At 43.6% G+C, this 16,642-nt stretch overlaps 1 long non-coding RNA gene across 1 annotated transcript in view; it reads right to left on the bottom strand.

Moving 5' to 3' along the window:
- LOC103375522 (uncharacterized) overlaps positions 1–15,000 on the bottom strand; it is an 18,765-nt gene extending 3,765 nt beyond the window's left edge. Inside the window, exons 1-2 of the long non-coding RNA XR_521217.1 lie at positions 14,920–15,000; positions 10,697–10,701 (exon numbers count right to left, since the gene is read on the bottom strand). This is a non-coding gene — a long non-coding RNA (uncharacterized LOC103375522). The remainder of the gene's footprint in view (positions 1–10,696; positions 10,702–14,919) is intronic.
- Positions 15,001–16,642: the final 1,642 nt, after the last annotated feature.

Here is a 16,642-nt window from a genome sequence, read left to right on the forward strand (position 1 = left end):
CATTAGCACTTAGAGCTGCTCTCTGCTGACAGACACTCAGCTCCTGGCCTGTGTTAGGGTTTGAAAATCCTACTTTAGCGTTAGCATTAGCCTCAGGCAGCTAGCTAAACCAGACAGCCACCAGACACCTTTTCACAATCTGATGCTGCAAAACTTATCAACACGACTGCCACAGTTAGCAGTTCAGTATCAGGTAGATGGGCTAATTACACGCAGTATTGGCGGTCAGTAAACACACCTGTGACTCCATCTCACTAAACAGTAAGAGCCACCACCTGGTGGAGCAACCAGGTACTACAGCGAATCTACAGTGCATGTTCTGATGTGCATGTCCCTCCTCAGTTAAAAATGTTTTGAATCAGCTAAATGATTGACAGCAAATAATTGATTAACAATAATTCAATAACAGGCCTAGTTTCAATTGTGGCTAATTTGTAACCACACCTGACTGTGATGTTATTCTGCACCAACACACCCAAGAGGACTCTTCTACACTGCAAGGCAGAAGACAAGCCAGTTAAAGCATTAGAGTTTTGTCCACTAGTAGCACACAAAGCACTCTTTCTGTTTTTTGGTTCTGTACACAAGCGGGCAGGTGGCACAATCCAGATGACGGCTTTACTCTCGTCCACCTATTTACATGTGCTGGTGCTGTGTCTAAAATGCTGCAATGAGTCAAGATATCCAAGAAACAAGACGTGGTCTAGCAGATTCCCATGAACGTGAACGATGGAGAGTGAAGGATGTTGCAAACGTTTTATGCGGAAAGAACTGCATATTTGTTGTTAGGTAACACTGAATGTGAAAATTCCAGAAAACAAACACTGCCCGTTCCAAGTAGCAACTCGTTTTATTTTTTTAAACTTATTTGGTAAAGCAACTCAGCACTACATGAACACATATTGTTTTAAAAAATATAGTGCAAACTAACACCACCAACATAACAGCAGCTCAGTGTATTTAGAATACTTTATGTCAGAACTATCAGAGTCTGTCCCAACCAGAAAAGAAGCTTTACAGATCCTGTACAAACTGTAAACACAATTGTATATATTTTAAATGTATAGAAATTACATGTGACTCTAAACCGTTGTAATTTCTTTCTGGTGTGTGTTTCTGCTTCGGTATGTCGTCTGTATGTGCAGCTGCAGCAGAGAGAGCAAATTAACAGGGCTGGCTGTGAACTAATGGGGCCTGGCAGTATCATACTCCCAGCTCTTAAGGGAATACCTCTCCTCTCCTCTCCTCCTCTTCTTCTTTCCTCAGTCTCAGTTAACCCCGTCTTTCCTGCCTAATCTTCCTTATATCTATTTTTCATTCCTGTATTTAAGGGCCTTGTGTCAGTGATTTATCTTGGTCTCAGGGAGGTTTCGGTTGTAACGTTGCTATAACCTACATAGTCAGCTGAAACTTTCCGCTCCATCTGGTTCAACAAGATCCTCAGCCATGACATCTTATACTTCACAACAGAAGTGAGTACGACATCAATTAAATGTCAAATGATTCAAAACTGTATCATCTTGCAGTAATTCTATCACTCCTGTAAAGAGTAGTTTGTAAAAGTACACATGAACAGTATAGATTTATCATGTTGAAGCTGCAGACCCCACAGTAAAAGTCATTACTGAGATTGAAATCTTTTATTTTTTTCAACACTTCATATGTCCATCTTTATTTCTGATGACAGTGTCAGTCCTCCTCGGCATGAAATTTATGAGTAATGCATTAAAATTCAGGAGAGATGTCAATATAGTCATTAAAAAATAAAAAAAGGAGATATTTTACTTGTAAATGCGGTTAAAAAAACACAGATAAGGAGAAGAACAGATACCTGACCAAGATAGTTAAGGCAGCACCTGCAGCAGAAACTAAAAAAAGCACTGAACTAATAGAGTCATTCATTAAAAAGGGTTTAGACAAGCTGCAGATTAATCAGGCTACTCTGTAAGGTCTCCTAAGAGATGCCACTGTTACCACAGACTGAATTAATAAGAACAGAAAGTCTTGTTGTCTCTCAGTCCCATGAGTCAGTCATGCAATGAGATGTGGAGTTTGAAGCATGCTTACAAAGCAGCCTGGTGTCTTTGTGTTGTTGATATTTAGGTGTGTGCTTCCTGGCAAGATTTAAAAGGCCTTTAAAGTAAAAGAAAGACAAATATGATAATGATGAAATTGCCTTTAACATTATAAAAGGTTGGTTGCAAATCTAGCTGCTGAACTTCTTCGCCCAACCATGTTAGCAGGCTAGCTAACCACTAGCATGTTCTTTTTTGTTGTTTGAGTTGCTCAAGTGGAGGAAAAGTTCTTTAAGCTAACTTGCTTATTCACAAGGAGGTTTTAAGCCTGCTTGCTAGTTAGCTTGTTTGCTGCAAGTCAGTTGCTAATGGGACACTATTCACACTGTTACTCAGAAGACATGTTTGCAGCATTAACTCTCCATCTGCAGACCGTTTCTCTTTTGTGAATTAGTTTGTGACTCGCGGGGTCTATAAAAGTGTGTTCTAGCTAAAAAAGCTACAATGGCTTCCTTCATTTTGGATTCTGCTGCCTGTGTCTCTGTGTAGAATTTATGTAGGTCACAGGTAAAGTTTTGCAGCGCTGGATTCAGAGGGACAGAGAGGAATCTCATGTCCAGCTGAACTGAGTTTTTTTGGTTCCAAGTTACAGATATCTTCTTGGGCTGGACCTGCCCCGAACAGAGATAAGACTTGTACGCTCCCGAGTTTAACTGGCCAGTTACCAATGGCGTGGACAGGCATACCTCTTCTGCGCTATGTCCACGTCCTTGATATTTGGGAAGCAACATGTGTGGATATTGTTGGTACGGCATGTAGCTAAAGTAACAATCCTATCTGACAGAACAGAGGAGTTTCCACTATCACCAAGTGTGTGATATGTCTTTATACAAAAAGTATCATATGGACATGCTAACAGGGTAAAAAACTGGAGTGGGTCGTTAAGTTGTGACGGACAGACCATCCAACAATACCATTATAGCTTCAAGCCTCTAGCGCGTTGGCTCAGGCTCTCGCACTGGGTTCCTAATTGTTTCAATACATCTGAGTCGACAAAACGATTGTATTGTCATTTTACTGCGTTTACGTTGGTGCATACGTTCCATAATCAACAAGGCCGTCCTATGAAGGCACCCTTGTCTGCCAGTGCTGTACCTCAACGTGCACCTCAAATGAAAACAATTAAATTTTTTTACAATTTCATTTAGCAGACGCTTTTATCCAAGCAACGTACAACTGAGAGTAGATCACATTCATACACCAATGGCGACACAGCTGCCATGCAAGGCGCCTGCCTGCCATTGGGAGCAACTTCGGGTGCAGTGTCTTGTCCAAGGACACTTCAACTGTGGAGGGGCGGTGGATCGAACTGCCAACCTTGCGATTAGAGGACAAGCCATTCTACCACCTGAGCCACAGCCACCTCAAATGTCACCCTAACACTTTTAAAAAGCATTGCCTGTGCTACATTCATATTAGCAGAACAATGGTAGCTATCTAGGAGGTGGCACAAATACCTCCCCTGAACAAGGGCATATTATCTTTAAACACTTTAGCTAGCTCACAGCTGACTTGTGAATGCCTGGACTCTACCATTAATTATACTGCCTGAGAGAACAGCTACACATAATGATCCTTTTAAACCTCGGCAGCACCTCTCTAAAGCAGGAAGTGATTGTGAAAAGGCTTGTGGTTGCTTTTGGGATATGAGTTTGCACTTAACAAGCAGATAGACAGCGCAAACCAATGCAGAAGTGCCATAAACTATTAATGTTCATGCGACCCAGCGACCCACATCAGGTAAGGACACTCTTTCTTCCCTTCAATGGTCCACACAGTCAAGTTAGCCCCGTATAGGTCAACAATGCCAATTGGTGCATTCAAGGTCAAAGCAAAGATAAACTTGCAAGGATGTACTAGCTAACCTGCCGGTCCTGTGATTGCACTGGAAATATACTATTCTGCCACATTCATTTTCCCTTTTAAGTTCTAGTGTTGGACCTTTGGTGCACTGGCTTAGAAGAGTTGACCTCCAGGCAAATGTTTTTTTTAAATTTTTGGACTTACAGATTCTTTCTGACAGAGTACGAAAAGAGAAAATGGCAACTCAGCACTGACGAAAGACTGTGTATTAATACCAGAGTGCGTTTGTATGTGCATGTATTTGCATGTTAATAAGCAATGCTTATGTGCATATTTGATGTGTAATCACCCCGTCTAACTTTTTTCCCACCTTTGAACGTTAATCTTTTTTTTACTGATATCGCTTCAAATGCAAATGTCACTTTTGCCGCTCGCTGACTTTCAACTTTGGGAAGAAGAAAAAAAAAAAAAGATAGAGAAAATAATTAAATAAGCGTGACTGAAATTTTAGTCTGACAGGTTTCTTCTCCGTCTTTGGCCTTTTGCGTCCTCCCAACATGAAAGACTTCCATTTCACCCATGAAAGATCAACAGTTTGAAAGAGATAGCTTACTCGTTTTCCATTACGTAGTTCAACATTCAGTGCAGACGGCTCACCTTTCCCATCAAAGGAGAAGAGGAGGGGTCAAAGCAAACAGTCACCTTTGACAAAAATCTGGCCAGTAATGAGTTCACACATGAGGTGACTGAACTCTCTGAGATGCTGCAGAAGGAAAATGTTGCAGGATCTGTCTTCAGCACAAGTGTCAGCAAGAGACTCACAATATATCTACAGTGCACACCACAACTAGTGAAGTGCCCTTAAGCAAAATAAACCCATATAGGTGTGAGTGTAGTAGTCCAAGATGTACTCTAATTCAAACTGTGCTAGCAGGGTAAAAAAACAAGTTTGGTTTGCCAAGTTGGCAAGTAGAAAGTCAATGCATCAGTAAGATACCATAACAACAGCTGCTATTATTTCATATGGTCAATGGACTAAAAGAAAAATGGAACCATACATATTCTGATATTACAGTCCTCCAGCATAAGGGCTGCTACCGTCTTATGTGCAATGAATGCATGTGTGTGACTGTGAATGTGGAGTCTTTGTCAAGGAGATCATGAACCTGCTGCTCGTGCTGCAGAGCTAAAGAGAGCGGTAGATTTGTAAATGTCCTGCTGCAGTGCATTTGTCTTTTTTGTGACAGGGAGGCCACAGGTGTTGGGATTATCCTGGAACCACATGGGCTGTGTGGGAAAAAGAAAAAAGCATCAAAAGAAAGCAGAAGACTGAAAGTGAATCTTTTTTTGATTTTACGAGAGAGCGAAAGTTAAACCAATTTAGAGTTTCGTACTGTTTTTTCATTTAATGTATACCAATATGGCCGGTGGTTACAAAAATCCACTGTTTTCTTTAGATTTCATTCTAAGCAGGCCTTGAGAAAGAAAAGAAAAGAAAAGCTCCGCACTCCTTTTGTGATGCAAGCACAGTTTTAAATAAAAAGCCACAATTTCAGTCTTGGGCCTTTATAACATTTTTCCATTACTTTGAGCGATCTATTTCAGTCTCTCTGCTCAGGTGGCTTTTTATGCATTTTCAATCCCAGCATCTGATGGTAATGTGTGAAAGCTGCCTCGGGTTCAGGAGAGGACTGTCCAGTGCAATCAGCAAAGCTGGTAGTTTATTACTTCCTGCGACAACAAGACGAGGAGTCCACAGCTGTGCTAGCAGATCTTACTGGTTGGAAATCATGGAAGTCTGAAAGTTTTCATGCAGGTACATGTGGGAAATACTTTCCACAACTGAAGCCCTAAAGGTCAAAGCTCCATACAAGCGCCAACATATAAAAACTTAGTATTTTCAGCAATCTTCGAGATACCATTCGACATCACATGACAGTGTCTCTCTGTAGACATCACTGATCTCATTCTTTTAAACAATAATTCACGCTTATTTCAATGTTATGTATTGAGTTGCATGAACAGCTTATATCAGGTCAACAACTGCAAGTTCCCCAAAGCTTTCCAAAAGATTTGATTTCTACATGAATAATTTTAAACGTTTTGGTGAGTTTGAACAAAAGTAAACACAAAAATGATCTACTGAGATTTTGCTGCGTGCATTAAAGATCTACATCCGGGCATACATGCACTCTAACCAGCCTTAATATTCACTAATATACACATTTATTTAAATGTCTTAGCTGACTTTCCAGAAACCTAACAATATAATAAACAGTGGACCCTCATGTGGACCATTGCAAGTCTTTTCAGTTTGGTGGTTGGTCCTGTTTATGTGTACCACAGATGAAAAGCTCATGAAAAAGAAATGAGAATGAAAAAGTTGTTTTGTTCCTACACTCACTGAGGAGTACGTCTTTTGCTGCAAAGATTGGGTGCTTTTGATGTCAGAAGACCTCCATTTATCTATGAATGAGAGTAATCCCATGCAGCAACAAGGGGCGCAGACAAGCCCATCTAACCTCCTGTGTTGGGGGCAAAGTTGAAGCACCAACATGTTTATTGTACCAAAGAAGAGGAACACTGGAGCAAATCCTCAGCATCTGTCCTAAAGCACTGGGGGAAGGCTGCTTTCGCTGGCCACACAACCAAGTTCTGAAAGTAATTGCTGAGTCCTTCTGCAGCGCCATTGACCAGAGCCAGTGTCTCCAACCGTTTATTGACGTGAAATCACATTTGTGAGAGGGGGACAGCATCCAAATCTGCAACCAAAAGCTCAGGCAGGCCTTCGTGGAGCAGCACATGACTGGCAGATAAGGAAGGACCGATGAAGCCAAATCAAACTTTCCGGATGCCACTGTGGAAACCACCATTTAACCAGACATTGTGCTGCTAAACGGGTGATCATGCTGGAGCTTACAGCGCCCTGGGAGGAGGCCAGCGAAAGGAAGAAGGTGGAGGAGTGCTGCAGATTGAAGTGGGAGAGGCTTTGTGGGAAAATCACTGTGTGAAGCCTCCAACCTGTTTGGCATCACTGGTGCAAGCAAGAGAAAAGCCACCAGTAGAGCTCCGACAGCAGTGGAGAAAGCTTCTAAATGGCCGTGGACCAGAAGGGACAAGCCGTGGACGAATTCTTCCTCTTGGACACAGGATGGGAACTGATCTCTCCCAGTCAGGTTGCCTCGGTGAGGGTGTCTGAGAGTCTAAGACCCAAAACACCTGATGACCAAAAGGTACTATCACAGAGGGTGTGTCCAAGATGTTTTGACCTACCAGCTGTAGAACTACAACTAATGAATCCACTGATTTGAAAAACACTCCCATCCTGGACGTGGTGTTTCACTCTCCAAAATCAACCAGAAGAAAACACCCAACAGACCCCAGACCATAACCAACCAAATATCCAGTCTGACATCCCATTTTCAGCTTCCTCTCCAGCCCACAGTGTCACACATGTAAGCAAACCAGCATGTGTTTGCTGGACTAATGCTGGGTGGTTGGTTCAGCCGGACAAGTCGCCCCAGATGGAGATCTCTAATACAGTTAGCAAAATGCTCTTTCCAGCCGGCAAATGTCTGTGATTACTTGCAGTCAGAAAAAGAAAACAAAAGATGAAAACAATAATGCAAATATCATGTTTTTAGGAAAGCTGCAGGGAGCTTGTGATTGTTGCTCTGATACATGTCGTCTTGTGCAGACTCCTCATCATTTAATTTCATATTTAGTACATTTAAGCCATAGCCTGATGTCCCTCAAATCATAAAAACCGAGGCCTTTTTTTAATCTACAATAACTATTCCGCAACAACACAGAATCGCATACTTTTCCCCAGAAGTTATTTCTTCATATCTGGAAATAGAAACTTTTGTTTTTATTAGAATGCAGCAAGGGCAAATTTCCACGTAGGACTGTTTGTGCTATTGGACTATAAACAGGACGTGGGATAATAAAACTGATAAAGCCACTGCAGTTAAGCAGCTCTTGTGAAAACAGTTTTCCTCTGTGGAAAATCAGCTTTATATTTTCAACAATAACAAGTCCCTGAAATAAAGCGAGGACTTCGTTGTGACTCATTCTGACTGTGTGGGTAAATCTAGCACTCGGTTTATAAAATGTTTCACAAATGTTTACAGTTTCTTGATGGAGTTAATGTTTCCATGACATTTTAAACCGAAGACGAAGCAGAGCTCTAAGCCGGAGCGCACTTCCTTGGTTAAGGGTGTTATAGCTGATGTATAATTCAATACATTCAGATCATATGAGATTAAATTAAAACAAGGAGTCATCGTTGAAGGCTCGGTGCCTCTATGGGGAGGTGTACATCGTTGTTGTTGGTCCCCTTGTGCACTTTGCAATGCAGATACGATTGTGGAAAAAAAAAAGATCACAGCGCGAATGAAGCTCGCAGTTCATCACTGAAGCAGCGAATTCACACACGGCGTTGTTAAAACTGTATCCTAATCATGTTGCCCTGCCTCCCGCAGCACGGAGGGCCTCTTCAACGCTCTCTCTCTCACACACACACACTTAACCCAACAGTGCCAGACCTCACAGACAAGCGAGAGGCGAGTAAACACGTGAAATAGAATTCTAATTCGAAAGGATTTTACCCCGGAGTCCTCCCCACAGACCTCCTACTGACACCATGATGAATGGCTCCGAATTTGCGAGACGTGGTTGTCTATGCGTGTGCGTGCGTGATTGTGTGTCTGTGGGAAGGTTCAAGGCGCAGAGGTTGTCACCCTTCGAGGCGCCTCCCTCCCTCACCCCCCATTAAGCTGCCTGTGGATAATTAAACCTAGTTTTGAAGAGCGGCCGCGCTATTATTTATTTACTCGTTTGTCTCAGAAGCTTGGGGTGGATTTTGCCAAGCGCGGCATATTCAGGGACAGGCTCTCAGTTAATGGAATAACACAATGAGGAGGAATCATGCGCTTTCATATATGTTACCGTGGTGTGTGTGTGTGCACAAAACCTACTGATGTGATTTTTTTTTCGACATGATTAATTCTTGCCTGTGAGTGATAATAAAATCTGTGACTCATTGTTGTCCTGCCAAACAATGACGACGACCTCGACTCGATACCGAATCACAAATACATTTGGCTACCAGGCCCGACTGTGGCAATGAAACTGCTAGCTTAGCGCTGTGAACCTCCACTTACTCGAGGTATCCGCCGCAAGTCTGTCTCTGAAATGACCTCTCTGCGGACGTCTAAAGCAAACATGAATCATAAAAAGATTGACTCCTGGCAAACAAATCTGAGTTAGTAAGGGGTAAAAAAAACAAAAAACAAACTTTAGCTCAGATGATGAATGTACTCGATTCTAATGCCCATTTCTCCCGTCTAAAATGACTTTTGTGTAATTCAAGTCTGCAACTTTGGTTTCGCTTAAAAACATACAGATGAGGGCAAATCCAAGGACCAACCTGAACCCTTGAGCCGTACAGTGAGGAGATCTGCTGGCTCTGTTGTGCTGTGGGGGACATTTCGATGCTATAGTTTGGGTGAATCTGGACCCCTCAGAGGGAAGCGTCACTGCTAATCAATACAAATGGCCCTCACAGTAACAAGATCTCAACCCAGTTCAATGCCGATGAAAGATTTCGGACTGTTTGATTAGACAGCGATCTCACCACCATCATCGAAACACTAAAAGAATAGTGTTCATCCCTCCAGACACTTGGAGAATCAATGGTATGGCATAAAGAAGCTGTTCCAGCAGCATATGGTGGACGGACCAACACTGCACTGGGAAACTTTATGTTGCTTTTTCCTTTAATTTGTCACTCGTCTGTATACGGACATCTAATTTTGTACATTTTGTTTTGCTTTGATTGTATTTATATAACATTAAAACCATCCATCCATCCATCCATCCATCCATCCATCTGGGGTTGGGTTGCGAGGCAGCAGGCGGAGCAGGTCATTCCAGACTTCCCTCCCCCCGGCGACACTTTCCAGCTCTTCCTGGGGGATCCCAAAGCGTTTCCAGGCCAGCCAACATAAATAATCCCTCCAGGGGGTTCTGGGTCTACCCCGGGGTCACCTCCCAGGTGGACGTGTTCAGAAGACCTCCAGAGGAAGCCTCCCCAGAGACATCCAAATCAGATGTCCATACCACCTCAACTGGCTCCTTTCGATGCGAAGGAGCAGCGGCTCTACTCCGAGCTCTCTCTGGATGTTCGAGCTCCTCAACCTTTCTCTAAGGCTGAGCCCAGCCACCCAGCGGAGGAAGCTCATTTCGGCCACTTGTAACCCTCACCTATGGTCACGACCCAAAGCTCGTGACCATAGGTGAGGGTTGGTACGCAGATGGACTGATAAATCGAGAGGTTCGCCTTGCTGCTCAGCTCTCTCTTCGCCACAATGGTCCGGTACAGCGCCTGCATTACTGCTGACGCCTGTCCACCTCGCGCTCCATTTTCCCATCACTCTTAAACAAGATCATGAGATACTAACATTAAAACCATCTGCCTAATGATGCTTAGGTTCTTCTGAGGGTGTTGTCTGGCACCAGGACGTCAGATCCTTTGGGTCCTGTAGGTTGCAGGGCGGGGCCTCTGTGGATCTGGCTTGTTACGACCGCAGTTTTTTGGTCAGACTGGGATCTTGGGAGTTTGGTGGCCCAGTTTGCGCCTTTGGATCTTTGTCATGTTCTTTAAGCTGTTCCTGAGCAGTTTCTGTGTTATGGCAGAACACGTTGTACTGCAGCAGTGTTCATGTGGGCGGAACGAGATGCAGTAACTTCGACATGAATACCCAAGGTTTCCCAGTGGAACATTGCATTGTGATGAGATGATCAATGATAAACACTTCACCTATCAGGGGTTTCAGTGTTGTTTGCTGATCGGTGGATATTGATTTGGTTCTCATTAAAATTTATCATCACATAAACAATCGTTCGCCTTTTAAAATGGTAATTTTGACAACAGACAAGTCACACAATGTGTTTCAAATATCCTGTTGGTTGTAAAAGCCTGAGCTCACACCGTCCACACTGTGAAAGCAGCACGTCGGCAGCAGCAGGTCTCTCTGTGCTTGAAAGCTCTGAGCCACAACAACGCTGAAGGTAGAAACAGTCACTAAATGCCTCCGTGGTGTCCACTGGATGCTGCCACACTGAGATCCAGCTGTGCCACGTCTTTATAAGGCCTGTGTGGTGCTTCAGAGTGTTTCATAAATCTTCAAGTAGCCTGTTACATCAGGAGCTGGATTTTGTGTTCATTTCTGTTTGGGCATCCAGTGCTCCTGTCGCTGTGTTTCTCTGCCTTGCCTTCACATTATAAGCCATCATCTATTCTTACAGCAAGTTTGCAATCCTAGTTTGTATTTAAAATGCTTTTAGTTCGTACTTCAACGTGGCCTTGTGCGTGTGCTTTTCATGTACAGGCTGAGATGCAAAGTAATGCCATCAAAGGGGCTTCTTTTCCCTGAAAAGGTACAGTGAAGTGTTTAATGTAAAATATACACTAACTACACAAAAGAGAGCACTTACCATATGTATATTTGTTGACTCAAATGCCAAGGTGAATACACACACACACACACACACACACACACACACACACACACACACACACACAGAAACACTGGATCAGATGGCATCACCAGATAATTGGACAATCACAACCTCACCGTCCAATCAGAGGCCTTATCAGCGGCGAGCCCACCGACCAGAGGTCACTGTCACTGTCATCAACGCTTTCTTTTTCTTATTGACTTTCCCATCGACTTTTCAAACATTACATAACGGTGAAGAGCGCGGCTCATTATGAAACCTATAACCGCGGGCTCTTCAAAAACTATTATCAAAACCAACTTTGATCCCTGAAGGCCAACATTAGATCAATTTTCTTGTCTCGCTTCCACGGAGCATCTCTGACAGAAGCTCAAAGAACGATAAAAGCACCAGCACACCGTAGATTCATTACTGTGACCCCAGACTGGTAATAAGGTGGGGTTTCTTTATGATACCTGAACAATGGGCATCCATAAATGATGGCTGTGCGAGGGACTGTGCGCGGCGAAGTATTCCCTCGGCGCCTCGGCTGAACTGTATGTTTAATGCACAGCTCCCACGGTAAACCATTACTGTGTCTTCTGTTGGACACAGCTCCCACTCTGGGGAGCGCTGCGACCAATTAAAATAAACCTTGAATGGGAGTTGCTCTCAGGGAGGATTACATGCCAGCCTGTGACAAGAGGAGAGGGGTGCCATGTTGGCTTTCAGCACATGTGTGTGTGTGTGAGGCTGTTTTCTGATGGAAGACGACTACATAGACAAGGGTTATCGTGTCGGAGCGTTTTTTTTTTCATGTGGGGATCCTTTGGCTGCATCTGTGCCAGCTGCTGAGAGAAAAGCAGCACGATCAGAGCGGTGGGAGGGGTCTGACATGAAGTGGGACATCAACTCGGAGCTCCTGTCACTGGTATTTATAAATAGCTCACTGTGTACATTTTCAGTGCTGATGTACCTGTCACTCGCTCCGTGACAGTGAGTAATGAGCTCCACTCACCTCTGCATTTCATTTACTGGACAGACCCCCTCTCAGGCCCACTTCAAGTTTCACAGTTGCTTTTGGTTTTTATGACAAGTTGCAGCGAATGGTTCTGCGGCACAATAATGACCAAAGACCAGGTCTACATGAAGGCTGCTCGCATGTTTTTGGGTTTGCAAGTAGGTGAGCGCGACAAAAGTCTGAACTAGATCTACCTCACTGTGAACCAAACACTTTAGCCTATTTATCGAGGTATACAGGTAATAATGTTCATGCTAACACAAGAATCCATCCATCCATTATCTCTACACCGCTTCATCCTCACTAGGGTCATGGGGGGCTGGAGTCTATCCCAGCTGACTCAGGGTGAAGGCAGGTTCACCTGGACAGGTAACCAATCTATCACAGGGCTACACTTAGAGACAGACAACCAAGCACACCCACATTCACACCTACGGACAATTTAGAATCACCAATTAACCTCAACATGTTTCTGGACTGTGTGGGAGGAAGCCGGAGAACCCGGAGAGAACCCACGCTGCACGGAGAGAACATGGAGACTCCACGCAGAAAGATCCCGGGTGTCCTCACTGGGACGCCAACCGGCGACCTTGTAGCTGCGAGGCGACGGTGCTAACCATTGATCCACCTTGCAGCCCAACACAAGAATGAAAAGCATTATCTCACCTTCATGCATATTTTTTTGTGTACTTCTAACAATAGTGGCGCAGATGGAGCAAATCGTGTTGTTTTCTGAATGCACAAAAGACGGAAGTCACTGGAACCGAGTATTTACATGCACAGATACTACGGTGGCCCAGAAGTGTCACTCAACTCAACTCAACTCAAACTTTATTTATAGAGCACATTTAAAACAACCGGGGTTGACCAAAGTGCTGTACAGACACAACAAAACAAAAGCCACAACACTACAAAATTAACCACAACACTACAAAATAAGCCGCAACACAACACAACAGCTTCAACGGAAGTTGTTTTTTTTAACCTGGAAGCTATACTGTGAAGTACGCAACGCCACACAAAGTGGGCAGAAGCCGGAGATTGTTGGAAACAACTCGAAAGTAAGTAAAATACTGATGGCAAATAATGTCCATTAATCTCCGGCTTCTGGCCACTTCGTGTGGCGTTGTGTACTTCACAGTATAACTTCCAGGTTAAAAAAAACAACTTCCGTTGCAGACGTTGTGTTGTGTTGCGGCTTATTTTGTAGCATTGTGGCTTATCGTGTTGTGTTGTGGCTTTTGTTTTGTTGTGACACTTCTGGACCACCGTACAGATACAGCCATGAAAACAAGAAAACAACATGACTAGACTTGCACAACACTGGCTTTTCTGTTGCCACATGAATTCATCCTTCAGCTATACCTGCTTCTTCCTGTAGGGGGCTACGGGGGGCTGAAGCCCACCCAAGCTGACATTAAGTGAGCAGCGAGGTACACTCAGGGCAGGTCGCCAATCCATCACCTGGCTAACACAAAGAGACACCACCATGCATACATGTTATTGGCCAGCGGGAAGAAGCCAGAGCACACAGAGAAAAACCCACAGAGCCCATTTCTGTGTCGACCGAGCCAGATGCAATTACAGCCTGCATCACGTTTAGTTTCGCTCTGATTTGCACCAGTGCTCTCACATAAACTGCAACTGTTAGCATGCCTGCTTAACCAGCCTGCTACCTTCAACAATACCCGCTGCCGTAAAATAAAAAGGTAGATGAGCAGCACATCCAGCAGTGTTTCCTCGCAGCACTGAAGCCCGTCCTGTTACAGTTAAGGCTACAATTAAGGGGTGGCACATAGGACTATTTATTGTTGTCACATATTAGATGACATTTCACGTACTCCTACAGAAGCACTTTAACAGACACGCAAGAGTTTTCAGTTAATTAGATGTTTTGATCCAGCAGGAAGGAGGCATTTGATCGGCTCCAGATTCATTTCTACAACCTTCAAACACGTACAAAACCGTCGTCAGCGTGTTAATTGACTATTAACAGACTCAGTGTTGCCCACTGCGCCCTGAGATCTAAAGGGTCACGGGCCCCTGGTCAGAGCCTCTGTATGAAGCCAGATTTAATGTTTCTCGTTGGGAAGTCAGTGACTACAAACAGATGCAAAACGACTACAGAGAGATGCCCGACGACTACAATGACACATAAAACTACTTCAAAGTAATGTAAAACTATAAAGAGATGCGAAACGCCCACAGGGGTGCAAAAAACAAATACAAAGAAGCGCTGAATGACTACAAAGTGAGGCCAGAATGGCTGCAGGGGAACACAAAGCTTCTATAAAGAACACCAAATGACAATATGAGGACACAACATGGCAACAAAGAGAAGCCAAACGAGCAGACGGGGACGCTCCACTTTGGCTCCAGACTTCTGTCCTGTGTGTGGCCTGGTGGATAACTGGCTTGTGGCAGCCCAGCGTTCATAGCGACGTCGCTTTTTGATCCTTGGATGTCGGCTCTTCCTATCGTTGTGAAGCAGAATTCACCAAGCGTTGGATTGTTTGCCCACTAACAGGGAACGTGAGCTGGGATTAGACCGTCGTGAGACAGGTTAGTTTTACCCTACGGATGATGTGTTGTTGCAATCCTGCCCAGGACGAGATGATAAGTCTGGTTTTCTCTGTTGATCTAAGTTTCCCGTTTTGCATTTTCTGGTTTGCAGTTCAGAATTGGACTCCAAAGATGCGTAAATACGCATTTAAAGCTTTCTAAAGGTTTGTGTTTGTGATCATCTGGATCCGTTTTGTGTCGTCTGGTTCTCCGTCAGGCTTCACGGTCTGATGAAGCAGCATCCATCCTTGTATGTGGAAACTAAACTCTGCAACCACAGCTTCACCGTTAGCTACCATCGGGGGTCACATTCGGCCAAAGCCCACCAGAGCTCACTGCGTGAGCTCCGCCTCCTCCAGCGTTACAGCTTTAAATCTGCTTTCAGGCAACTTCTGAACTCGGAGCTTCTTTTCTTTCATAAACAGTTGCATCACACATCAGCGGGGTCCGGCGGCTGTGCGTCATTCATGTAACCTCATGAATAAACCTTAATAATTGACATCCTCTGACACATCGATGTGATCTAACGTTGACTCATTAACCTGAATACCTTCCTTACAGCGAGCAGCGGGGCGACTCTGCACAAATTCAGAGTTCCAACAATTAAATCACCGGAACAAAAGCGGCAGCACTCAAATCCGATTATTATTATTTCAGGTGAAATCCAAATGTACTCTCCTGTGGTGGGTGATTATATTTTTTCCTTATTTTTATGTTACCGGAAGGTTTGCTGGGAGTTTTCAGCCTAATGGTGGAAGTTCTGCGTGCATTAAGCCATCAGGTCAGTAAATAAAAAATAAGGCAACAGGCAGCCAAACACTCCAAACACCATTTATCATACTGAGCCCTTAAGCTAACGTAGAATATTTGGGTACGGCGCTACTCTGGGTCTTATCATAACTTATAATATTGTCCTTTGGGACTTTTTTTTTTTCCAAATGTATTCAAAACTTTTCTGCATCCAATTACCAAAAGGTACAGAAAGGAAATAAATAGAATGGAAAGAAAACAAGAGGAGAATATTTGTATTTGGCTGTTTAGATAATTCGATTTTGCACCAACAAATCAGTTTACAGGTGGTTTAAAAAAAATGACAATTAACTCCAACATCTCTGTTTCCAATCAGAGCTTTTGTCTTTCTGGACAACATCCACATCCACTGAACAAAGTGTTTCCTTTAAAGAAAAAGTCCATATTTTTCTTGTCAAACCAAACAGGATGGCAAACTAGCCAACACCACGACACAAACAAACAAAAGCCGATTCATTGTTTGTATGAAACATTAAATACTGCAGTTAGTGTTTGTTTAATTAGCTGCTACAGCGGATTAAATCTGCCAGCGACGGTTTCACAAGCTGTAAAAGTAATTCTGGGACAAACAAAACAAAAAAACTGCCCAATATCAGTAAAATAATTCTATTTTTGGTGGATTGTCAAAGAGCAGCTGAGTACAGTTGTGTCTCGATAATCCGACCCTTAACAATCCTAAACCTGCTATCCGACAGGTTTTTAGGAAAAACGAATGGAACCCATAAAAAACAGCCTTAACATACCGATAGCCTTGGATTCTGACTCCAACATGACATTTTATGTCACCAATCAGGATAACGGCGTATTATCTGACTGAACAATCCCACAGATTGGCTACGTTCACACTGCAGGACTTAATGCTCAATGA

Source organism: Stegastes partitus, unplaced genomic scaffold (assembly GCF_000690725.1).
Source record: "Stegastes partitus isolate 25-593 unplaced genomic scaffold, Stegastes_partitus-1.0.2 Scaffold2645, whole genome shotgun sequence".
Classification (NCBI taxonomy): Eukaryota; Metazoa; Chordata; class Actinopteri; family Pomacentridae; genus Stegastes; species Stegastes partitus.